The sequence below is a fragment of the Cygnus olor genome, chromosome 12 (genome assembly GCF_009769625.2).
Source record: "Cygnus olor isolate bCygOlo1 chromosome 12, bCygOlo1.pri.v2, whole genome shotgun sequence".
Classification (NCBI taxonomy): domain Eukaryota; kingdom Metazoa; phylum Chordata; class Aves; order Anseriformes; family Anatidae; genus Cygnus; species Cygnus olor.
The window spans coordinates 4,079,319-4,102,089 of NC_049180.1; the positions used below are offsets into that span (position 1 = coordinate 4,079,319).

The 22,771-nt window shown below is 37.3% G+C and overlaps 1 long non-coding RNA gene across 4 annotated transcripts in view; it reads left to right on the plus strand.

Annotated features, from left to right (window-relative positions):
- Nucleotides 1-22,771, plus strand: part of LOC121076920 — a 146,182-nt gene that overhangs the window by 113,598 nt on the left and 9,813 nt on the right. For 3 of the 4 annotated variants that reach the window (XR_005823792.1, XR_005823790.1, XR_005823791.1), the window contains exons 3-4: nt 13,669-13,770; nt 22,364-22,507. This is a non-coding gene — a long non-coding RNA (uncharacterized LOC121076920). Of the gene's footprint in view, nt 1-10,026; nt 10,513-13,668; nt 13,771-22,363; nt 22,508-22,771 lie in introns of those variants that run through there. The other variant, XR_005823793.1, reaches the window with a different exon arrangement.

Below are 22,771 nucleotides of genomic sequence, written 5' to 3' on the forward strand. Positions count from 1 at the left end.
GCTCCAGACCCTGTCAGAGCACTGACCTGAGAAGTGAAAATCACAGCACAATACCGATTTGTTCCATTTGTGACCCCACTCCCACTTGTCATTATCTTTTCCTGAATTGCTCCTGCCTGCTGAACATCTCATATTCCATTTGTATCTTTGAGTCTTCATTCCAAAATGAAGCTATTTGCATTTGTCTTTTTAACAGGCATAATACAATAATTTCTTGAATATTTGTCTATTTTACTAGCTTATTGGTAACCCTTTTCTCTGAAGTCTTCATCAGTTACCTTTCTGACTTCGGATCTTTTTTACAGTTTATTGTCAGGCATCCTGAAGACAAACCCTCTGTGGCCAACTCAATATATAATGGCTCTTGGAGTAGGTTTATTCATCTGTTCTTCTTCCTTGTAGTAACCGACTGCTAAATGGGAAATGCACACAGGCTATCCTCAGCCCACCAGAAAAGTTCAGTGCTCTGTGTGTTCCCCTAAGGCCCTTTTCCTTGAGGAGTCCTACCTGCAGGCACCTGGTTAGGTTAGTCTGGTGCAAAAGGCACCAAGATGCCGATGACATGGCAAGGCAAAGAACAAGGAGTTATCTGCAGCATAAACTCTTCAAGAACAGATTCAATAATCTATGTCACTGTGTACGAATTATTGATGAGAAGCTGTACTAAATCTCATATGTATGACATCTTACTGCTCTATGTATTAGGCCAGTTACCTTGCCAGAGATGGAGAGCAGACATGTTAGACATGCTAGATTCTTCAAAGAACTTGTGAGCCATTTCTTGTCAGTTACTTATCCCCAGGCACTTACAAATTAATTCACTAATAATTTTTTTCTTGTATTTTTCTGGGCACAGAAGCCAAACTATGTGGTCTCCAGTTGCCTGTATCCTTCTTTTCACCACTTGTGAAGTTATGTATGTTTGCCCTTCTTAGTCTTCTGGGGCTTCCTCTCTTCTTTGAAAGCAAGCCTGCTTATGGAAACCAAGCGGATCATTCCATTTTGGCTTTGAGTTGCTGCTGTGGCATGACTGACATTTGATTCAGCACTTCTCTGATATTAGCATTTGAGAGCATACAGAAGAAACAGCTTCCTCTTTTTTCCTAGTTAGCATTCAAGGCATGATTGGAGCACAATAGACAGAGATGTCCAGGCTTAGCAGGATTATAATTAGAAGAGAACAAAGAAACTGAGAACAAAGGTGAAAAATAAAAGGGAGGGGTGAGAAATAGAAAAGACCTTAGAGTGTCAAGGAGTAATAAGAATTGGATCTCTTGATTTAAATCATCGACATGGTTTTTAGGTCATTTTTAGCTTAAGGTCTCAGTCTCTCTCCCCCATTTTTGTCTTAAACAGAAAAAGGAAGTTTCACCACATAAAGTTGCTACAAAATACAAATGTCGTAACTTCCTTTTTTTCTAAGATATTGAGGCGTGTTGTATACTTATTTATATATTTGTGTTTTATAAATATGTATGTGTGTATCTATATATTATATATACACACCACAAAAATCATAGCTGTCTAGGGTAGCGCTAAGCCTCCAATACATGTAGAAATAGATTTTACTTGGGATACTGGCTGTAGCACATAGTAGTATCTTCACGTGAGATCCCAGTGTTCCTGAATTGTGGTTTAGTTGCTGAAAGAAAAATTCATTACTGCTTAGCACTGGACATCTGGTACAACCCTTCTTTGGCAGCATGTTGTTACAAATGTCCTCTAATATTCTGGTTGGAAGATGGCTGCCAATGTACTCGGCATCAGACCAGAGACCAGAAAAATCTATGTTTTTAAGCCCTCATTTCTTATGTAATATAACACTGTGATAAGTGATTTGGCTCTCCCTGCTACAGAGGATGGAAATTATTCTGTAGCTGGGATATTTGTTACACAAATACATTCTAGTGAATTCACTACTGAAAGTCTGCTCTGTTTTTACACTATCAACTTTGGCTGGGTTTTGTTTTGATATTTCTTTTTTTTTTTTTGTTTAAAGACCCATTTTCTAGACGAGCTGAAGTAAATAACTGCTTTCTATTTTCCAACTTGTTTCATGTATATCAAGTATACAGAGTCACTCTTCTAAAACATAATTTGACTATTAAAAAACAATAAAAAATAATAAAAAATAAATAAAGCATGACAGGGTCCTAGGATAACCAATTGCTTTCTGTTCACCTTTCTCGAACCATCTGTGATTGTGCATACTCCTGTCACAGATTCTTTATTCTAAGTGAAGAGCCCTAGTTTATTTAACCATTGTTAGCACAGAAGCCAATCTATGCCTCTGCATGAGGTGCCTTTTTTTTGTACACGCCTAATTTCCAGTAACTCCCTCTGAGAACAAAGGCAGGGAACCAACCTGCAGATTGAGAAGGAGAAGATGAAGGATTGCTGGCAAAATGTCGGTCTGCATGCATGGATATGAGTTATGAGATTATGGCTATAAAGACAACAATCCTTAAAGGAAGGAGGTCTGATTATTGAACAATAGGATAGTAGCAAAGATTTCTGTGTAGTTGGAGTAACTCTTACCCTTGGGGAAGTGCTAAAATGTCTCCTGTGTAGAGACAGAAAATGGATAAAAATTATGATGTGATCTGGTTCACAAAAAAAAAAAAAAAATGAAAGCTGTGCATAACACAGAAATACAGTGAAAACTGGGTGTCCTTGAAGGTAAGGAGAGGAGGAATATCATTATGTAACTCCTGGGAGGGAAACAACACAACAACAACAAAAACTTCTATTTAGTGTCTACTACAGCTGCTCAAATACATACCAAACGATCAGAGAGCAGATGAGTGCATTATAGTATTACATATTCTTTCAAATGCTGGTTGTACACCAGGAAATGTATGAAAAGGCTGCGCTTCTATAAACAAACAAACAAAAAAACTATAATAACGAAGGCTAGAGAACTGAGTGGATAGGCTTTTAAGGAAATTAGGTGCAAATTTATCAGCATATCTGTGTAATGAGTTAGTAATGAGAGGAGAATGAAGTAAAGTAACTGAAATGTGGAGCAGGGGGAAGATTTGCTGGCATTGAGACATGGCTTGCCCTTTTACATGGTTATGCTCTGCACAGTACCTGTGTCACTAGGCAACATTATCATGGGGCTTCGGGCAAGTTAATTCTCATCACCCTCTTAATTCTCATCTCAAAGACATTGTAGAAAGCCTTCAGGCTATTTTTGAGAGCATTTTGATTTTATTAGGAACTTGAACCAGGGGTAGCTGGATTCTCTAAACTAGAGAATCTTGATATGAGAAATGACGATGCCCGACAGTGATTACTAAAGGACAACTCTGAAGTGGAATTAGCAGTACAAAAAAAATTCCATCTAACTATACCAAACAAAAGGATGCTGGATAAATGAAAAGCCAGCATTTTTTGATCACAGTTCTGAAGGCAAAGGAGGATGAAAAGAACAAAATAATTTTGGGTGTGATGAAGCATTCATGTGTGGTCTTTGAGGAATATTTCTTAACACTGAGTAGTATCAGCAGGGTTCTATGTTATCACTTTGATGTAGCTGGAAAGCGCATACATGTGGAACTCAACAATTTGCCACGTATATTTATATTGAAGTAGGCCAGAGATTTGTAGGTTACCTAATTTAGCAGAAGTAAGTGGAAAACTCTAAAAGTTTATAACAGAGAATTACATCAGCAAAGAGTATAGTTAGTGGTAGAAAATTAAAAGCGTGGCATTCATAGGTGAAGACAGTTAAGTATCCAAAATAATTTGAAAAAATACTGCTGTGAGGACTGTAACATCTAATATATTTCTCTTAGACACAGCTCTTAACTGTGGAAAAACTTGGCTTATGGGCATATTCATATCCAATGTAAATTGCTATACCTCCAGTGCTTCAGAAGAACTGTGAAATCCTATATCAACTAAAGAATCTGTCTAAAATAGTACTGAAAGCGACATCTGAAATGAAAAATAACACATCCTGGTATTCAAACACATCCAAATCAAATAATTATTGTGATCAAATATTTAGAAATTTAAGGCTGCTGCTAAAGTATAGCTCATTAAAATGGTGATTATAAAGCTGTTTCCTAGATATAGCTCTGGGATTTGTCTACACATTTTCACGATCTTTTACTGCTTTAACCAAAAACTTTTAATAAATCTCATTAAAAAATGTCACTCCCCCTTAATTACCCATTTTTTTTCCAGAAAAAATAAAATTATAATCAGTGTTATCAGTGACTTAAAAAAATACGTGTATATTCATAGATAAGCCCTAATGTCACTTTAATAAATTCTGCAGTTTTGAATGTCTGGAAAAAGTTTTTGTCAGCGTTTCAAAGCTCTCAAAGACATTGCCACTTTCACAAAACATTCGGTATTCAAGAAAAAGTCGTTTATCATAAGAAACACATTGTATAACAAAGTTGCAATCTCAATTAATACAGGAGATTTTCACTGTGCGTTGAATCCCAAATTTGGAATTATCAGAGAAAGAGGTAATTAAGGATAAAGCTGCTGGAGATAAGTAACTCTTCAGCCATCTTCCAGGTGACATGAAAATATCTAACTACTACTGCGAGCAATTAGTCTTCTATAACTTGCATGATATGCAGATTAGAAGAGATCTGGTACCAGGCTAAACAGTGCATGCTCAAATTTTGCATCTATATGTACAGTCAACATCGCATTTCAACTTTTGCCTTGGCGTGTCTTCCATTAAAGGTTAGTTCTGGAGATGAGAAAAATAATATATGCTGTTAAATTGTTTATTAGCAGAAGAACTTCACGCAGTGGAAGAAATGATTGTTTATTGAAACAAGACCTTCAAGGGACTCTTTAATTATAAAACAGCTTGATATTTTAAAGAAAATGACACAGACAACAGAAAGAACAATTTGCTGTGGGTAGCAGGTTGAGTATAGCTTGGGGCCTATTAATCAGTCATGCATAACAAGTATCCTATAAAGGAATTGGAATAAACATACAGATAATGCTGCTTGTGCTAGAGGTATTCAAAGAACCAGTGCCAGGATTTCAAGTGTACTTAACATCACGTTACGTTAAGAGGAGCAAAAGCAGTATCTATCTCACAAAAATAGGTAGATAAAATGAAGACATTAGTTCTTCAGATTTGCAGTCTCCTAACAGCAAAATAATTGCAAGTTCTGAAAAATGGGAGCATGTTAGCTATGTGCCATCACCAGCTGCAGGCGTTGGCATAGAGGCACCAAGCAAGGCTTTGATGTGGAGTTTTGTGTTTGGTTTTGTTTTCCTTTTTTTCCTGGGTGTCTGAGATCTCAAAGCCAGAGAGATGGTAACAGAATTTTGTGCTGAAGATTTCTAGAAAGTAAACGCAGTAAAACCATCACTGCTAGCTTTTAAAAACCATACGTCTGTAAATATGCATAAATGTATAATGATGGTAGAGGGTGTTTTCCCATTTAAATTGTCTACAGCAATATAATTAAAAAGTATGGAGAGGGCAAGAACTTTCCATGTGTAAATCCTTAGTGTGGGTTATCTAAATTGTTGTTTGCGTGGGACCCAACAGGGTTATTCAGTGGGCAGTGATAAACTTCAGGCTCAGCCCTGCAGAGGCCTGAAGTAACTTGCTCGCTGCTTTTGGGATTCACTAGAGGAGCTTTCCCTTACCCCCACTGCTACTGTGAAAGAGCAAAGCCTCTTGAAAACCATTGTCTGTCTGTCTAATGATCTTGCCCCAAGCTGAATATATGAGACTACTCTTTGACAAAAGGGCAGTAATTTTATTTTTTTAATGGAGCACACAAACAGAACAGTAAGGAGGTACGATGGAGAGCTTGTTATCAGACAAATGAGATTAGGTGAGATAACTGGCATGAGACTTTTTATGGGATTCAAAAGCTACAAATATTTCAGATGTTTTCTGGCTTAATTTCTCAGCATTGATACTGGTTTGTTGCATCCCTTGAACTGCAGCTTAGCTATGGTTATTTTGGTGCTTGGTATGTAATTGTGTTAAGTTTGGCTGTGATAACGTAGATTTTCCTGCCCTTGTGTCTTCTCACTGGCTGAGTGGCAGGACAGCTGTTATTTACAGCAGCAGAAGTGGGGTCTGGTTCACTTGTGATTCCCAAGTGGGAATCTGTGGGCAGACAGCATTCATATGAGTGTCATTAAGGGAATAGTGGTTGGTTGCCAGCATTATCACAAAATGGTTAGATGGCACATCCATGTCACTCCACAAAGTGCATAGACAATGCAGCAGAGATTCTCCATGTTACAACAGGTGGTAAAGGGTGCAGAAAGCAACGACCTAACACTTTGCAGTGGTAGGATGTATTTCTTCTGGAAATAAATTGGCTGTAGCAATCAGTAAGCTGGGCATCTAGTCTAATATATTCAACAGTAAGGAACTGGCCCCTCCAAAGGGCAGTTTTGTCTTATTCTAAAATAAAATAGGTGAAGTGACTCACACTGACTGCAGAGGAAGGATAGATAATTAGCTTAGGTTCAATTCTTGGTTTTCAGTTGTCCAAAGTTAAGCTGGGCCGAATCCCTCTCACATACTTTTCTGGAGCGAAGAGAGGCATAGAAAAGCTTCTAACGGCAGCACTCCTTTGATTATCCACGTTCAGTGGAAAACAGCACTAACACGTTGAGTAAGTTGTGAGGTTCTATGGCTTTAGTGTATACGTGCTGGCTGGTAAATGCTGAAAATACCGTTTCTGCCTGCAATAACACATCCTTCAATAAGTCAAAGCAGACTAATGCATACATCAACACGTGTAAACAGTGTAACTGCAGGGGATAATAGCATGCATAGATAGCAAGTTACGAGACTAAATGTAAAAACAAGTAAGTATTCCTCTTCTTCCCTCCAGACGCAGTAGTTTTGGTCCATTTTCTAGGCCTTACTAAATTGTGGAGATAGAGACCAGACAGCTTGCAGTGGTCTTCACCCTCTGTAAAGCTTGAATTTTAGCCACTCTTGTTTGCAGCATCTCCAAATTAGATGCATTTTACCTCATTAATCACTGCTAGGAAATATCACATTTTATTCACCCTGAACCCAGAGTCTGATCCCCATCATTAACTGCCATCTGCTGCTTTGTGATAAAGTTATCCTCAGGCTTCCTCTATCTGAGTCAGGTAAGAATGTCAAAATGGCATTATTAAAATTGGAAAGACTGTTGTGTCATTAGCACCCCTGCAATCACAGAGCCTGGTTGGAAAATTGGATGGGTTATGCTGTTTACAATCTGCAGTTTGGTTTTGTTGGACACCGTAGTGACAGGTACCCCTGACTTTCAGTCTTCTGCAGAGCTGTGGTTGAGGCCAAGTCCAGTACATGACTGCCAGGAAGGGTGGCGCTAGGCATTTTAGCGTGAGGTCCAGACACACAAAACAAACCAAAGAGGCTGGTACCATTGCACTGTGTGTCCTTGTAGTCTGTTAAATATGTGTTTGGCATTGGTAGTAGCAGACCACATGGCACAGGGCTTCGTTTCAGCCTCCAGAATTTTCTTGACTCCTCTTGCTTTCCTTGGATGCAGAACAGGTGGTTAAAGTCTCATAGCAAGGTTCACTAACCTTCCTTCTTGGACTTATTTGGACTTTTTCACTGAATTGTACGACATAAGACCTATCTACAGCTTATCTGGTGATGCTGAGTGATATGTGCATGGCAAAGCTCCAGCAAAGAGCCTCCAGAGAGGAAAAAAATGTAATATGAAATGGCCGATCAAGGGGAGAGAAAACCATTAACAAAATAACCATAAGCCAACCCCAGAGCGGCACCATCAGTACTGACCTCCTGGCAGGAGTGCAGGGTGCTCACGTGGCATCTTGCCCCCAAACTGCCCGCCGGGGACACAGCACACCAGGGGTGACCCCTAGAAGGGGGAAGGAGCTCAGATAAAAGTTATTAAATAGCATATTCTACATATTACAGCTTTAATTATGTTATTAATTCTTTCTCCTTTAGTCAAACAGCTTGCATTGTTGTGCAGGTGACATTTTAACTGGGCTAGTCATGTCTTTAGCTTGATTTTAATTGGAGTAGCAATAAATTCTTGTGCCTGCGTCTGAGGTATTTTTTGTTTTTTGCCCGTAGTAAGTTTTTGAATGTAACAATTAAAAAGGCCTTCCTGAGTCCTTCGTTAAGGTCTCCTGCTACTCCAAACACAGACACTGTCTTTTTAATAAATTTTCACGTTCCCACTTAGAAGTAGTTAGGGTTTATGAGGCTTTTCTGAACACCTCTATAAAGAAGGGTTTTATTTTATTTTTATTTTTATTTTTTAAATGCTCATTCATAACCATGAGCTGTCTTCTGGTCAGAGTGGGATAGAGCTTGTCCCTGAAAGGGAGATTTGAGGTCTCTTCTCAATTGTCTGAAGTTAGACACCAACACATGCAGCAGGATCAGACCCCTGGGAAAAGAAAGTGAACATGTGAGGCGAGAATACCCGGTGCTTTGAGGGTTCAGTGTCGATGCCCTCCTGCAGCAATACCTCCTGAGAGTTAATGAAGATTGGATCTCATCTCGATATATAATAGCTCCAACACACTGAAACTTCCTTAATAAATTTTAGGGTAGATTTTAGTGTGGAATTACAGTGTAGGTCTCTAGCCATTAAAAAATGAATTATTGTTACCGATGTAGCTCAGCAGCAGAGCACCCTGACAGCAATGGCCTGAGCTAATTCCCCCAAAGATTAGTCTCTGCTCCTGGAAGATAAGTGCTCTTGCCTTGTTTCCTTATGTTGGATTTTTATATCATACCTTTTGTAGCCCTGCACCATTTTCATATGCATGTACCGTACAGTACTCAATCGACAGTATCAGGGAAGGTATTATATTCCACCTAATTTGGAAAAACTTGGTGAAGGTTATCTCTGCCTCAAGCAAAGGTGCTACTGGGCTGAGTATAAAACTGTTGGAATAATTTCTACTGAATACTGCCTTAAACAATTTTATTTTCCCCCCTCCCTCCATGCATGAATCATTTGAGGCATTTTTTAAAGAAAAAAAAAAAAACAATTTAGTAGGGAAACTATAATAATATTGAATTGAGAAGTTATTTACAGGTAGCATATCTAGAGACAGACTTTAGTCCGGTTAGATACTTTAAATGCTCAAATTATTAGCTACTATTCTTTGCTGGTAAGTTTTGATTTGTAGGTCTTTTATGACGGATCTGTAATAGGCATCTTGACAATCCAGTTTCAAGCTATTTTGATTGGATTCTCAGTCTCCTGCTGTTATTTTTCCTCCCTAAATGGCTAAAGGTTTTATGCTTTTCAGTTTGAAGATGAAATTTAGTTTATATCAACAAGCTGAAGCACTGATTGCTCTGATAGCCATTCCCTTCCATTCCCTTTTTATTTTATTTATTTATTTTACTTTTTAAAAGCTGACAAACAAAATACAAAATGTGCAAGAGATTATTATATTTTTACTATTTTTTTTTTTTAGAATATGATTATTTATGATTATCTTTGTAACACAGCTACGTGTTTACAGGAAGATAAATATGAGAGTCAAACTGAGAAAACATCTATGGCAAATACTTGTTAAAATCCTCATGAATGCACTGCATTTGCAGACATTTAATGATATGTAGGAGAGGTCTCTAACATTCCTACTTTTATGGAAAATCTTTCCTTTTTCTTTCATTATGCTATTTTGCCATCAGTGATGATGTGGTTGTCTGAGTTTTTGGTGTCCTGGTAAGTGACAGATGTGGACTGTCAGCCAGATCTCTTTCATGCTTAGGAGCAGGTTGATTTGGGTGGCACTAAAACTACAAGGTAACGTTCCCTTTCCAGAGTTCAGTTATCTGGAACTGTTTTAAATTTTATGAATTCCTCTTTGAGGAACAACTAATAATGAGAGAGGAAAAGAGAGAGAGAAGTTCATCTGTAACAGGGAGAAGCTCTGCTCATGATTCTGTAAAGCTTGTTCAGATGTAACAACCTCATAGATAGCCAGAAGCTGTATTATTCTTGAGGAAAAAACACTAAAGTAACTGCCTTCAAAGAAGTAAGTAAATATATTTTCATGACACCTTCCCGTTCTAGTAGTCTTTGCATTGTTTCAGTGGTGATAGTTTCGCAGCAGTCTTTCCACCTTTATGTTGTTCCCCACCACCACCTCCCCCCCACCCCGTTTTTTTAAAGGAGGTTTAAATTGCTAATTGCACCTATCCTGGGATGTGTGTGGTATATTTCATAAAAATGAGATAGATTCAATTAACATAATATGCAGACAAAGCTCATAACATTTGAGTTCAGCGCATAAAGGGGCTGCATGATAAAGCTTCTGACAATTTTTTTTTTGTAAACAGAAAGGCAAATCATTTGCACAGGGCTGATATTAAAAGAGCAGGACCTCGTGCACAATTTAATTGAACATTTCTTCTTAACTTTACTCAGGGACATGTGACATGAAAATCATTACTATTTTGGCAGGAAGCCCCACTGATTTCACAGATGAAACCAGTTGCATATATCCAAAGCTTGATGGTTTAGCGAGACGGTGGTAGGTGATTGCTTATTGTACAATCTCGCAGGCTCTCTGGGGCAATTACAAATGCAAACCTGTTACCCTGGCAACTGTGGGATTGGACAGGGCTTGAAATATCAGATCTCTTTGGATAAGGCAGCAGCATTTATAAATTTTCCTCATTCACCTTACTATAGTTGTGCTGTTGAACTGCATCAGATACCCTCTTCTCTGCTGAAAAGACCTCAGATGACTATAGAGCTAATAAATAACAGCAATTGTATGGAATAAAGCTTCCAAAATTTCACTCCATGGACCACTGCTGAGCTGTCAAGTGCCAGCTGACTGCAAGATGGTGGTTCACCCCCTGTATTTCCAGCTGTTAATATTTCACTAAAAGGCAGCTAAAAACATTAAATGTTCTCCTAATAACCCCTGAGAACAATAAAATCAACACCAAACATCTAAAGTGCTAATGCCAAGCTTGTTCTCTCATTGGTTTTCTTTCTCATCCTCTTTTTTGCTGTGGTTACATACTCTCAATTTTGTTGAATTTGGAGGCCCATCTGCACTCAATCACAATAAAGTCATATTTACATAGCTGTATGGTTTTGCTGTAAAACTGAAAGTGGGGAATTCTGCCTTATATGGAGCTGGATCCTCTCTGGAACTCAGTTGTGCTGAGATTGATACCAAAGTACCCAGTTTAGTCTTGGTGTCTGTATTGTTTCTTTAGGTTTGTCCTGATTTCAGCTGGGATGGAGTTAATTTTCCTCCTTGGAGCCGGTACAATGCTATGTTTTGGATTTAGGATGAGAATAATGCTGGAAATGCCCCAATGTTTTACTTGTTGCAGAGCAGTGCTTCCACTAAGTCCAGTCTTTTTGGCTTCTTGCGCTGCTCTGCCAGTGAGGAGGCCAGGGGCCAAGTTTTATATAGTCCAAACCACAAGGTTTATAACAAGTATAGTGAGGGGGAAAAAAAAAAAAAAAGGCTCTAAAATGATGGAAAGAAACAAAGGTGATAAGTAGCGTGTAAAGAAGACTGACAACAGTCTCTTTTTCCCACATAGAAATAATTTAGTGGGGGAAAAGCACAGCAGGTTCATACAGGTGTCTTCACAAACAGAGGAGATAACAGGAACTACATGGGAGTTAAACACAGAGAAATATGAAGTAAAATACATTTTTTTAATTGTAAGGTGAACACTGTGCATAGGGAAGCTCTGGATTCCCTATCTTTTTAAACTGTTCAAGGAAAGACTGAATTTCCTTTTTTGTGTGTGGTTTTATTCAATACAGGCATGATACTGTAGGGGTTTAAATAGAGAAAGATTTGTCAAAATGTATTCATGTTCAAAACCTTAGCACCGAAATGTATTTTACTCTTTCTCTGATTGTTTAAAAAAAAATAAAATAGTATTACTGTGTTCTCAATATTCTCAGTTAATGCTCAACGTTATGATATTTTTATTCAGTCAGCCTACTTTAGAGTGTTTTGTCTAATTTTATGAGAATGATTTGGAAGAGTTCACTGAAAAAATGAAAAATATTGTTTATTTATTTATTTATTTATTTTGCTTAAAAAAGGGCTGTGTTCTATTGGCTTCCTTGAAGTGCCCTGTTACTGGTTTGGGAACCAGTTCCTTAAACTTCTACTAACCTTAGAGTATCCTGGGTAAGATTTGAGAAATGTCAAAATTATTCTCCACCGCTTAACTAGAATCTATCTCAGAATGTTTGTCTTGGCTTTATGCTACAATAACTGTTAAAAGCTCTGATAACTTCTAAAACTCTTATTCTCCTTAATTAGAATTCGGGATTCTACTCATCCTCTTTTCGTCTCAGCTTTCAGCAGATTTGGCATTTGTGCCCAGCACTGGTTCATAGCCTTAGGAATGAATCCTTCTATGCAGGGAGCTTCCTCTTGCCTGATTTTCTTCCTCTGATGGGAAAAGAGTTGCCTCCAAACTAAGGTGCTAATTACATCATTGGCTTAGTGACACAATTGCTGACTTATTTTACTCACTCTTCTTAATAACTAGCACTAACTAATGATTTGGCTGCTGTTAAGCTAGGGCTGACATTAAGTGGGCAGAGTCAGTGAAACAGATCCACATGCCTGTAGCTATCTAAATCCCTGTAATCTTAAAACTAGATTATACTTTTATCTTCAGAAAGAAGTTTCATGTAACGACATTTACTTTTCTTGCAGATGTCAGTGAAAGGGCTAAAAGATTGCATCTCAGCTGCATCATTGTTTCATTTACTTCTTAAAACAAACAAAAAAAACTCTTTAATTATTTAATATATTATTATTATTATTATTATTCAGAAGCAGTAGGCTTGTTTGTATATAAATTTGTGAATTTGTAGACGCAAAAAAATCTGAGGGTGGGTCTTTTTTTTTGCATTTCATTTGGGGTTCTCTGCTTGTGGAATGTCAGCTAATTAGTTTTTAGGCAAATTAATCTTCAAGTGACTATAGGAGGTGCAAAGTTAATTCTCACTCATTCCTTGTTTCTTTATCACTATCTAATTATTCATGAATGTTGTAGGGGTTATGTTCTAGAAAGGCAACTCAACATGGGGTTAAGCAGTGCCCCATCAGAGGAAGTAGGGTAAAAAATTTACATATTTGACAGGCATACAGCTGCTTTGAGATTGTCATTCTCCAATTTTCATTTCTGTCCTGTTGATATTGTAAATTATTAATCAAACAATGATTACCTATACAATCCCCTGAATTTCTAAAGAGCCTTGTTAATATGAACTAAGACATCTGTCGTGCTCAAGAGAAGTTCTGGTCCTGGAGCCAAATTTTCCCTTGCATTGTGGTTATTCATACTTGCTTATGAATCAAGGAGTTTGGCACACAGGAAGAAGTGTAATTTTGTTGTGAATTAAATAGTACAAGGAAAGACTTGTGATCCAGTTTGGGATAAGGTCTTTTAAAAAACAAGAAAAAATGCTGGTTCGGGTGGTCATGAATCTGTACAATGTAGAAAAAAAAGTAGAGAAATTTCCATAGCTACTGTAGTCTAAAGGACAAAATTGAAAGCAGATAATGATAATAAAGAATTTTAATAAAAATCTGGGGAATAGTGAGGATATATGGAAATAGCTGAGGAAAAAATAGTCAATGAGACAAAAAATATATATATAGTCTTACAAGAGCACAATTTAATTTCAGGAATATCTAATACAAGAAACAAATATTTCTGGAGGATCGCCAAAAAAGAAGATGGACTCAGCTGCAGTAACTGAAGGAAAGAAGGAAGATGAAGCCACAGAGGTAGGATTGAGAAAGTTTTGCATTATTTCATCTTTTTTATTTGCAGTTACTAGAGTTGTATTTAATCTGCAGGTAGTGAAGGTGGTCAAATGTGTTCAGTGACTACCAGAAATAAGGCCTGCAACAAAAAGGTAGAATATTTGGAGTAAGAAGGGGGAGGAGAAAAATGCCTTTGTATGAAATAATATTTTATCCAAAGATTAATGGAAAATAACTTTGCTGATTTTTGACAAAAACATGGTATGTTATTTGGTTTCTTTGAACTTCTAGATAAATAAATAGGTAAAGAGACACCAAGGATAGCCAAAGGGATCTAAAATTCAAAAGGCAGGCTTTTAAATCTGAATGCAAACCATAACAGCAACATTTGAAACAGAGAAAACTCAGCAATACAGATTAAAATGATGATCTCTCACTTTGCCACTCTTCTTGTGCAGGACCCTTGAGGTCTCTCAGTCCAACATATTTCAGTGCATTCCTTGTTTGCAGCATGTTCCACTTTAAGTCCCTCTGGGACTTGGTGCTCACTTCTTTCCATCACCTCTAAAGCTTAACTCTGCATCTGTTCCCTACCAAGACCAACACACTTGTGTTGCAGGTTTCTTGTTTTCTGCCTGTTTTCCCACCTTGTACTCCAGAATCTGCTTTTCCTTATTGATTTTTGCACTTTCAGTTGCTTTACAAGAAGTAACAACAACTGTTCTTGCCTGAGGGTCTCACCTTGGCCTGGGACAGGGAGATGTAAGCACAAACCCTCCTCCCATCCTCCCCACTGCAACCTTCTTAACAGAACAGAGCACACAAAACAAGCAGATGCCATCCATCTTAGAAACATTTCCCTTCCGAGTACCTGCTTCCTCCTGCCCTCACTTTTTAGACCACAATGAAACAAGTAGTTGGAATATATATATATATTTTTTAAAGAGGCCAATTTAACAAAAAAAAAAAAATCCACTAATTTTTGGTCAAAAAGCTACCATTAAATGGTTTATACGGTGATTGTTCTGAAGCTGATTTTAACTGTAAAAGTACTGAAGAATCGCCACATACTGATCGCTAAAGAAGCCAATGAGTTTGCCCATTGCAATTCCAGGCAAACAAAGAATATAGGTGTTAATCAAATTGGCAGTTGGTTTGGAAAACAGAGAAGACAACTGGATTTTCAGTGATGGCAGAAGAAAAGCTGAGGACCCAGGAATGGGAACGAATATTTACTAAAGTAGGTGAGAAGGTAACTCACCTCCTAAAGCTTGTCAGTGTTAATGAGAGCTGCAGGCAGACTACAGAAACAAAACAGTAAGTAAGTACTAACTTTGTGTGCCATGTTATTTTGATCCATCACAGACAGAAATTATTTTTCAAATGGTGTGTGTCCAGCCAATTTCACTACCTCTTCTCTTTTTAAAATCAAAGCACTCTAAGCAATATAACTTTCTCTAGGGGGAAGAAAAAGAAAAAAAGGTAAAAAGAAAGAAAAAAATGGAAGAAAATAGAAGCATAATATCTTGATGATTTCTTAAGAGATCTCTTCTCACAATTATAGGTATCTTACAAAGGAAATTGATGTATCTTCCTTTCTTCTTTGCATGTTCTTGTTACCACAAGCTGTGCACAGCATGCTTTCAATTAATTTAAACTAACTTTCCATCTGCTCCAACAAATGTAGGATTTGAGTGAAAGACAGTATGATGGAGTGACATGAAATACGCTAATAGCAAACACTAATGTGAGAGCCAGTCTTCTGTGGAAAATGTAACACACAGTGCATTCTTTTTAGTCCATATTAAAGACTCACTTCAGTGAAAAATGTTTATTGTTTTCAATATTTGCCTAATCAAGATGGGGAACTAAAGCTTTAGTGAAGGAGACGGAGTTTTACATTTTACAGAGCATAGTAATTTGAAGAATAGGATGTATCAGATCGATTCCTTTTTAATTGCTACTTTCATCAAGCTTTGTTATGGAATTATTTCAAAGTGTTTCTACATTTAAAACAAAAGAACACAAATGTTGAATATGATTAGAGCTTGGAATGCTTTGGTTTTGTTATCTGTTCAATCAGAATAGTGTGTATTTTGTGAATATTTTGTTTTCCCTGACAAATTAAAGTTCCAACAAAGATATTTAAATTAGAAAAGCCAAGGCCACAGCAAAACATACACAATGTCTACATTCAAGTAATGACACAGACTAAATTATAGTAACTATGTACAACAAAAGCCTTTTGCTACTGAATGTATGCACTTTACAGACATTACTGTAGTCTTTTTTTTTTTTTTCCTATTTCTTTTTTTCTTTTAGTATAAGTTAGGAACCTAACTGATTCTGGCACCCGCCTTTCAAGCAATAACCATTTAAAGCCATGTGGTAATTAAACTCTACCTGCAGCACGATTTTGTTCCCTATTGAACCCTTGAGAATAGGGTTATGGCCTTTTTCCCAATTTAAATTAGCATGTGAATTTGCAAAGTAGAATTTATTTTGGATCCTGGTTCCTCCTCCCAATATTTCTCACATTAAGTACTGTACTTTTTAACCCTGGTTTGTCCACTTTGATCAAATAGCCACAAAAATCTAGACTTGGTGAGATGCACAGGGAAGCGTGGTGGCAGCATTAGTATGAACAACAGCAAGTAGGAGATAATGAGCTTATTCTTGGTAGTTATTACCTCAAAACCAATACCACTTGCACTTAAAAGTAGAGTTCCATAGAGGATAATTCTATGTAATTTTGTGCAGATCCCCAGGAAACGATGTCATATTTTCATGACAGTTATGTGCCCGAGTTCAAACTTGCAGTAAAGACCGAGGTACCTCTCAGCTGCTGCAGTCTGCAGCTGCCACCTCTTGCCAGGTTAAAATTCCTCAAGCACTGACAGTTTTCTTTAGAGCTGCCCTCGTTCTTGGCAAGGCTGTGCAAGAGCTGACTTGTGAGTGTCCTCAGAACCTACCTATAGATCAAGCAGTGTAAAAGATACCTAGTAGATGAAGGAAAGGGTCCTTCAAAGTAAGAACTTAAACACAGAATTTCTTTCCTTGGGAGAATATGAGCACCTAGCACCGAATCTCTAGCAGCAGCGTGCCCTCGTCACCAGTTTATGGCAATTTCGGGAGAGACAACCTGTCAGAGCTGTTCTATTCTGCAGAAAAGAATTAAAGATTTCTCAGGGTGAGGTGGTACATGAGCAGGAACTATTTAATTTCCTTTAGATCCCTTTCGGTTTGCCACAAGCAGACCCAAACAAAGAGAAGTGTGTTTGTCAGCTACTTTTCTTCACTTTAGATGTATCAGTTGCTGCAAAGATGGAAGGATATGAGACGTGGAAGGTTCATAAGTCTTTTCTGACCAGATGAGACAGGTGAAGAATTACAAACAGACATGCTTTTGGACATATGATAAAATCATTCTTCACTGATCTTTAGCAAAGGTGTTATGTCTCCAAAAGCTTGTCCTTTTTCCTATATAATCTAAGAAAAAGTATTAACTTTCTCTATGGACCTTTCCTCCTTACTATTCTACAGGACACTTACACACCTACACCAGATAATGTCCTAGAGAATTTATATGTTCAGCCTGAAACCCTTGTCTGAGAAGTGATTAGACAAGCTTAATTAGAGCTGGCATGACAAAATATGTCAGTAAACCTGCACAATTCTGCCTAGAAAGGCATTTCCAAAGGGCTCTGACTGCTCTGTTAGTCATGCTCATTTTTCAGGTAGTATATACAGCAGTGTGTAATATTTAACCACCATTAAGTGTTTTTCCACTTGGGACTGTTTCATGCACAAGCCAACCATTTAATCAATCTCATTCATTGTTAGATTACAACTGGCGTGACTGCAAAGAAGTGAGAGGGGAAAATGAGATGTACTGTTAGAAAACACCACCTAGAAGTGACAGATTAAGCTATTTGAAATGAAGGCAGTGGTAAATAAGTTTGGGGGTGTTTTACTTTATGCTTAAATTGGATCATTGACTGAAAAATAATCACTTGGTCCAACAAAGACATAACCTGGAAATGGGATGGAGGCAGAAGTCAACCTGAGGGTGAGTAATAGATGTAAGAGATCAAGCATGCAGCAAGGCAGTGGTGATAATACAAGTTATTTAATGCAGGAAACAATGGCAACTAACAGTAATTAGCAGTAATGCAAACACATTTTCCCTTCATAAATTTGGTGTTGGTGTCAGTGTGACTTGCCTGAATGCAGATTCAGGGGAGAACATGGCTCTAAAATGCTAACAAGAAAGCAGGAAATAATTACCAGAGCATCACTTGTGAAGGGAAAAAAAAAAAATCCTTGAAGATTAGGAGAAGAAACATCGAAGAGGAACGTATCAGGAAAGACGTGCAGTCTATTGGTATATGTATTTCTAGGTCTTTCCAGTGGCCAGAAGAATAAAAACCCCTAATGTACTTAACTCTAGAGATCAAGTTGCATATTTTTAGCTTGTAGTTTCCAAATTGTGTTGATAGTCATTACTGAAGGGAAAAAGTCTTTGTCGTGATATTAATTGCCCTCCCAAGTACAGTCTCTTACTTCTCTTACAAGATGAAAATCATGTCAGAAAAGTGTTTTTTTTTTTTTCTGTCTCATATGAACACTTATGCCTGTATGTGCAATTGTTGTACCTATGGCCTAACATTAGCAGAGGAGTACTCTTCTAGGTTATCCTAATGTTTTATAGCTGTAACAGTTCCCTGCTAAAAATTGTTCCAAGCTGTGGTAGAAGAGGGGCTTTACTTAAGAGTTGTTTCAACGTTTCTTTCATTATTAAAAAATGTTATAGTTTTTGTAGGAGTAGGAGGATGCATCCTGACAAATAGCTCAGCTGTTATTTACAATATTTTTTTTGAATTAGATAATAGATATATTTATAATTTAACCTACCTGTTTATGAGGTAAATTAGTAGGATATATTATCCAGCTTTCCTGATTGTTTCTTAGAAGCTTGAGATAAACCACACCTATATATGTATTTATATATGGTGTGTGTCTACTTCCCAATTGTTATCTGAGCAACCTGTATAAATGTAAAAATATTTTCAGAGTCAGATTGTTCTGTGCAGCATACAAAAGACAATCCAGTTATCAGGTATTCAATATCATTCATTCATGTGCTGGCAAATTCTCTCTCACTTCCTTGTCCTTAGCAATGCTCATTACATGAAATCATTTAGTGTCCCAGTCCTGAAGGATGTGAAGGATAGGATTCAGGATTAAGTAGAGCTGTTTGTGACTAGAAATACATGTAAATCTTGAGGCTTCTAGATTAAATTCAGAAGTTAAACTTGTCTAGTATAATCATAAAATGAAAATACACCATCCTACTGTCAAAGTAGTTAAATATTCAGGAGTAAGACCATGTTTAATGGTATATTAATCATTAACCATTAATCAGAGACAGTTTAGATCAGGCTGGAAGAAATCAAACTATAAATGAGCTGTGAAAAAACCAGATAAGTTTGGATGACAAAGTTATCAAGTGGACAGGAAGAAAAAAAACAATCTGGAGCCAGGGAAGACCTGTACCCGTGACAGACCCATGGACTATAATGAATGAACAAGTCTCTGGCTGATTGATTTACTCAGATGTTAATGAACAGTTTGCTATCAGACAGGTCCGCAGTCTCAGTACACCACTGGTCTCCTGGGAGTCATTCATTGACAGACTTTGGTCTGTCCGTGTGGCAGCAGGCCGCAGAGGCTGCTGTATTTCAGTGTAATTCCTCTTCCTGTTCAAGAAAGCCTTCCTAAAGAGCTTCTTACGGGCAGGTATGCTGCCTTGCAGGATGGTTACAGGGGCTACACAAATGTAGTGAAGGTACACATGAAAGTGGTTAAATCACAGACCTCCCGTCAGCTCCTGGTGAGTCCATGAAAATTCTCCAGAATTGGAAAAAGAATTGTTCTGTATTAAAGCAATCCAGAAACTGTATTCCTTCAGAGCTCCCGTATCATACAGATGAGTAAGAGCTGTTTTTTTTTTTTTTTTTTTTTAAAGGCCTGCACATCATTCCTGTGCTGCTGACTGAATATAGATGTGGTTTAATTTTATAGTAGGCTACTGGTAATACACGTTTCTTTATAATGTGGGGATTGATTTAAAACATGCAACACTTTTTGAAATACTTCCTGACATAAAGTTTTAGCTTCTCAGTCTGAAAATGTGGACTATAATTATTAAATGTTTAAGGTAATCCACTGTTACAAGAAATACTTTTTGAGTGCTATTTACCATTTCCTTTGTTGTAATTTTGTTACAGTTTCCATTTAAAAAAATCAAATCTTTCCTATGTGTTTTAAATACTTTAAAGGTAATTATTAAGGTTAAGTACCTGGTTTACATGTCATCCGAATTTACAGTCAAGTAAACCATAATTGCAATAAATATATATATATTATATAATATTTTTAAGCACTGTCTTTTGGTATACTCCAATTCTTATTATTGTCATTTTTGTCTTGGTTTCTGAAGACTGGTTTTAAATTAGTAAACAGGCTTTCAAGGCTCATGGTAGGTCTTAGATAAGGTGCAAAAACAATGCTAAAATATGCAGGGATAATTGAATGTCAATTTAAGAACATGTTCCCCCTTGAACAGGTGCCTGTTGTTTCCTGTGAACTTGAGGTTATTGTTAATACACTGTTAACAGGATCCCAGGAGTTTCCATGCAGTTCATTTCACACTTGGACGTTGCAATATTTGCAACAATTCACAGAGTTCAGAAATGTCCAGGAGACTTTGGCAGGGACAGCCAAGCAAAATGCTAATAAGGAAAACAGAACAGAAGCTGGAGCCAGGTTTGACTGTTGCCAGACATCATCGGCACTACACAATGTTGACATGAAAAAAAGAGTTCTTTCATCTCCTATAGCCATAAACCAATGGGGATTTTATTTATTTATTAACAGAGAAATAACAGAGTGAAATGGAAGGGAGGGCTTGAAAGAAGCTCATTGTGTTAGGCCAGTGACATCTCTCTCAAATGAATGAGTATCTGTGAATGGGTTTTGCTTCATAACACAGCTATATAACACAATGATCTAACAGTCAGATCAGTGTTTGTCATCCTGCAGAGTAATTTACAGCTCTACAAACTGGGAGGAAAATACTAGAGAATCAAAGGCGATCTGATTTATGGTCTTATGCTTTGGTGTAAATGCAGCAGTTGTATAAATGACATATAGGATATAAAGCAATAGAATGTCAGCCAATTGGATTTCCAAGATCTCAGGTCATTGAAATATCAGATCTTAAAAAAGTCTTAGACTTATGCTTTTCTTCTGCTTCAGACAGTAAAGTCGTGTGATATAATGACTGACCGACCTCCAAAAGACAGGAATCAGAGTAGTCAGACTTATGAAGGTCCATCAAGATAAATAACAAGACCCAGATTTCTAGGCAAATAGCTTGGGGGCACCATCATCATCATCAAACTTTAGTTTGCCTTTTAATCCAAAGCTCATCCTTGATTTTGGTATAAACAACATTTTTTAGCACGCCTCTGGAGCAGGACCCTCTGCTTTTAAGTGTTTTTATGATGCTGTTATCATCAAAAGTGAGTGGCAAGTTTTCAGTCTTGACTAATGTGACATTCTACTTCTAAATAGGTTAACTTCTGGATTAAGTTAAAATAAAATAAAATGTTAGCAGGCTCCTTGAATGGCATTTCCTTAGAGAATCGGCATACTTCTTTCATCTCAATTACAAGAAAGGCAGCCAGATACATTTCATAAAAGTCTGTTCTATAACTGGTAAATGTCTTCTGACTCACAAGAAATTGGACAGCTCGTAAGAATTGTTCTTGAATCAGCAGCCTTTGGAAAGAACAAACTAACAGGGATCTCCCATAGGGAAAAGATGCTACATGACTGAGAAGCTAAGTATGCTGAGAATCTTATATTATACTTTCTAGTCCTAGGTTGTTTCAAATGTATTTGTGTAAAGGAGAGATGCGGAGAGCCGAGAGCGGGTCTCCTCAGGAAAAGTGAGAGCTGAATGTGTTATGGGGATAAGTAATATCTAAATCTAGTCCCATCGTTTTTTAAGATTTTTTTTCCAGATTTTGTGAAGATTCATATTAGATTTTTTTTTCCAGATTTCCTTTGAAACTATAAACAAAACAACAATAACAAAAACAATAGAGCCCTCAGCAAAACCTAAACGTAGCAGAAAATCCATCTTCTGGGCTAAAGAAGATGACTAGTACAAGTCCATGCTGCCTACAGTCCCCACTTCCATCCCTTTAAAGATATTTGAATCACACCAATTCCCATATTAATTAGTCTGTAGTACAGTTTAATTGCATTGTACTATTTTTTTCCCAGCGAACTGAGCTTTTAATGAGTACTCACTGGTTAATAACAAATTAAAAAAAAAAAAAAAGCTTATTCTTTTGTGGGAGAGGGTAATGAAATACATCACTTTAACTTTTATATTTGTATATATATAGACACACATTATTAATAGCTTGATTTGGAGATTACAATTATTACATTTATGCATCTATCTTTGTTATAAGTGAGCTACACCTTTGCTAAATAATGGCATTTAAATGTATCTACTGCCTTCCTCTCTCTTCTTCAGCCTAAGCAGGGCAACAGAGAAGGACGAGCTGCAGCAAGATAATTCTTATTTAAAATTGTTCCATGAAGAAAGTATGTCTTGGATTGTATCCACTCAACCCCGGAAGACAGAGCTGTGTAGAGCACACATTTTCATTAGCTTCAGGTACTCAGCACTCGTTTGCTGAAGAACAAAGTACACAGTGCCAAGGAACAGAAATTGAGAGTGCAAGAAAGCACTGCAGCCCACAAGTTGTGTAAATGATGAAGACACCTGCAATTAAAAGTAGGATTATTATGGAACTGATAAAAGAGTTAAAAAAGAGTAAGCCCTGATAGGTCTTTAATAAGGTGCCAAGAAAGAGCATCAGTACAAGGGTGATGACTGGATGTCAAAGGCACAGGACCCAGATGAGAGAACTGTCTTCAG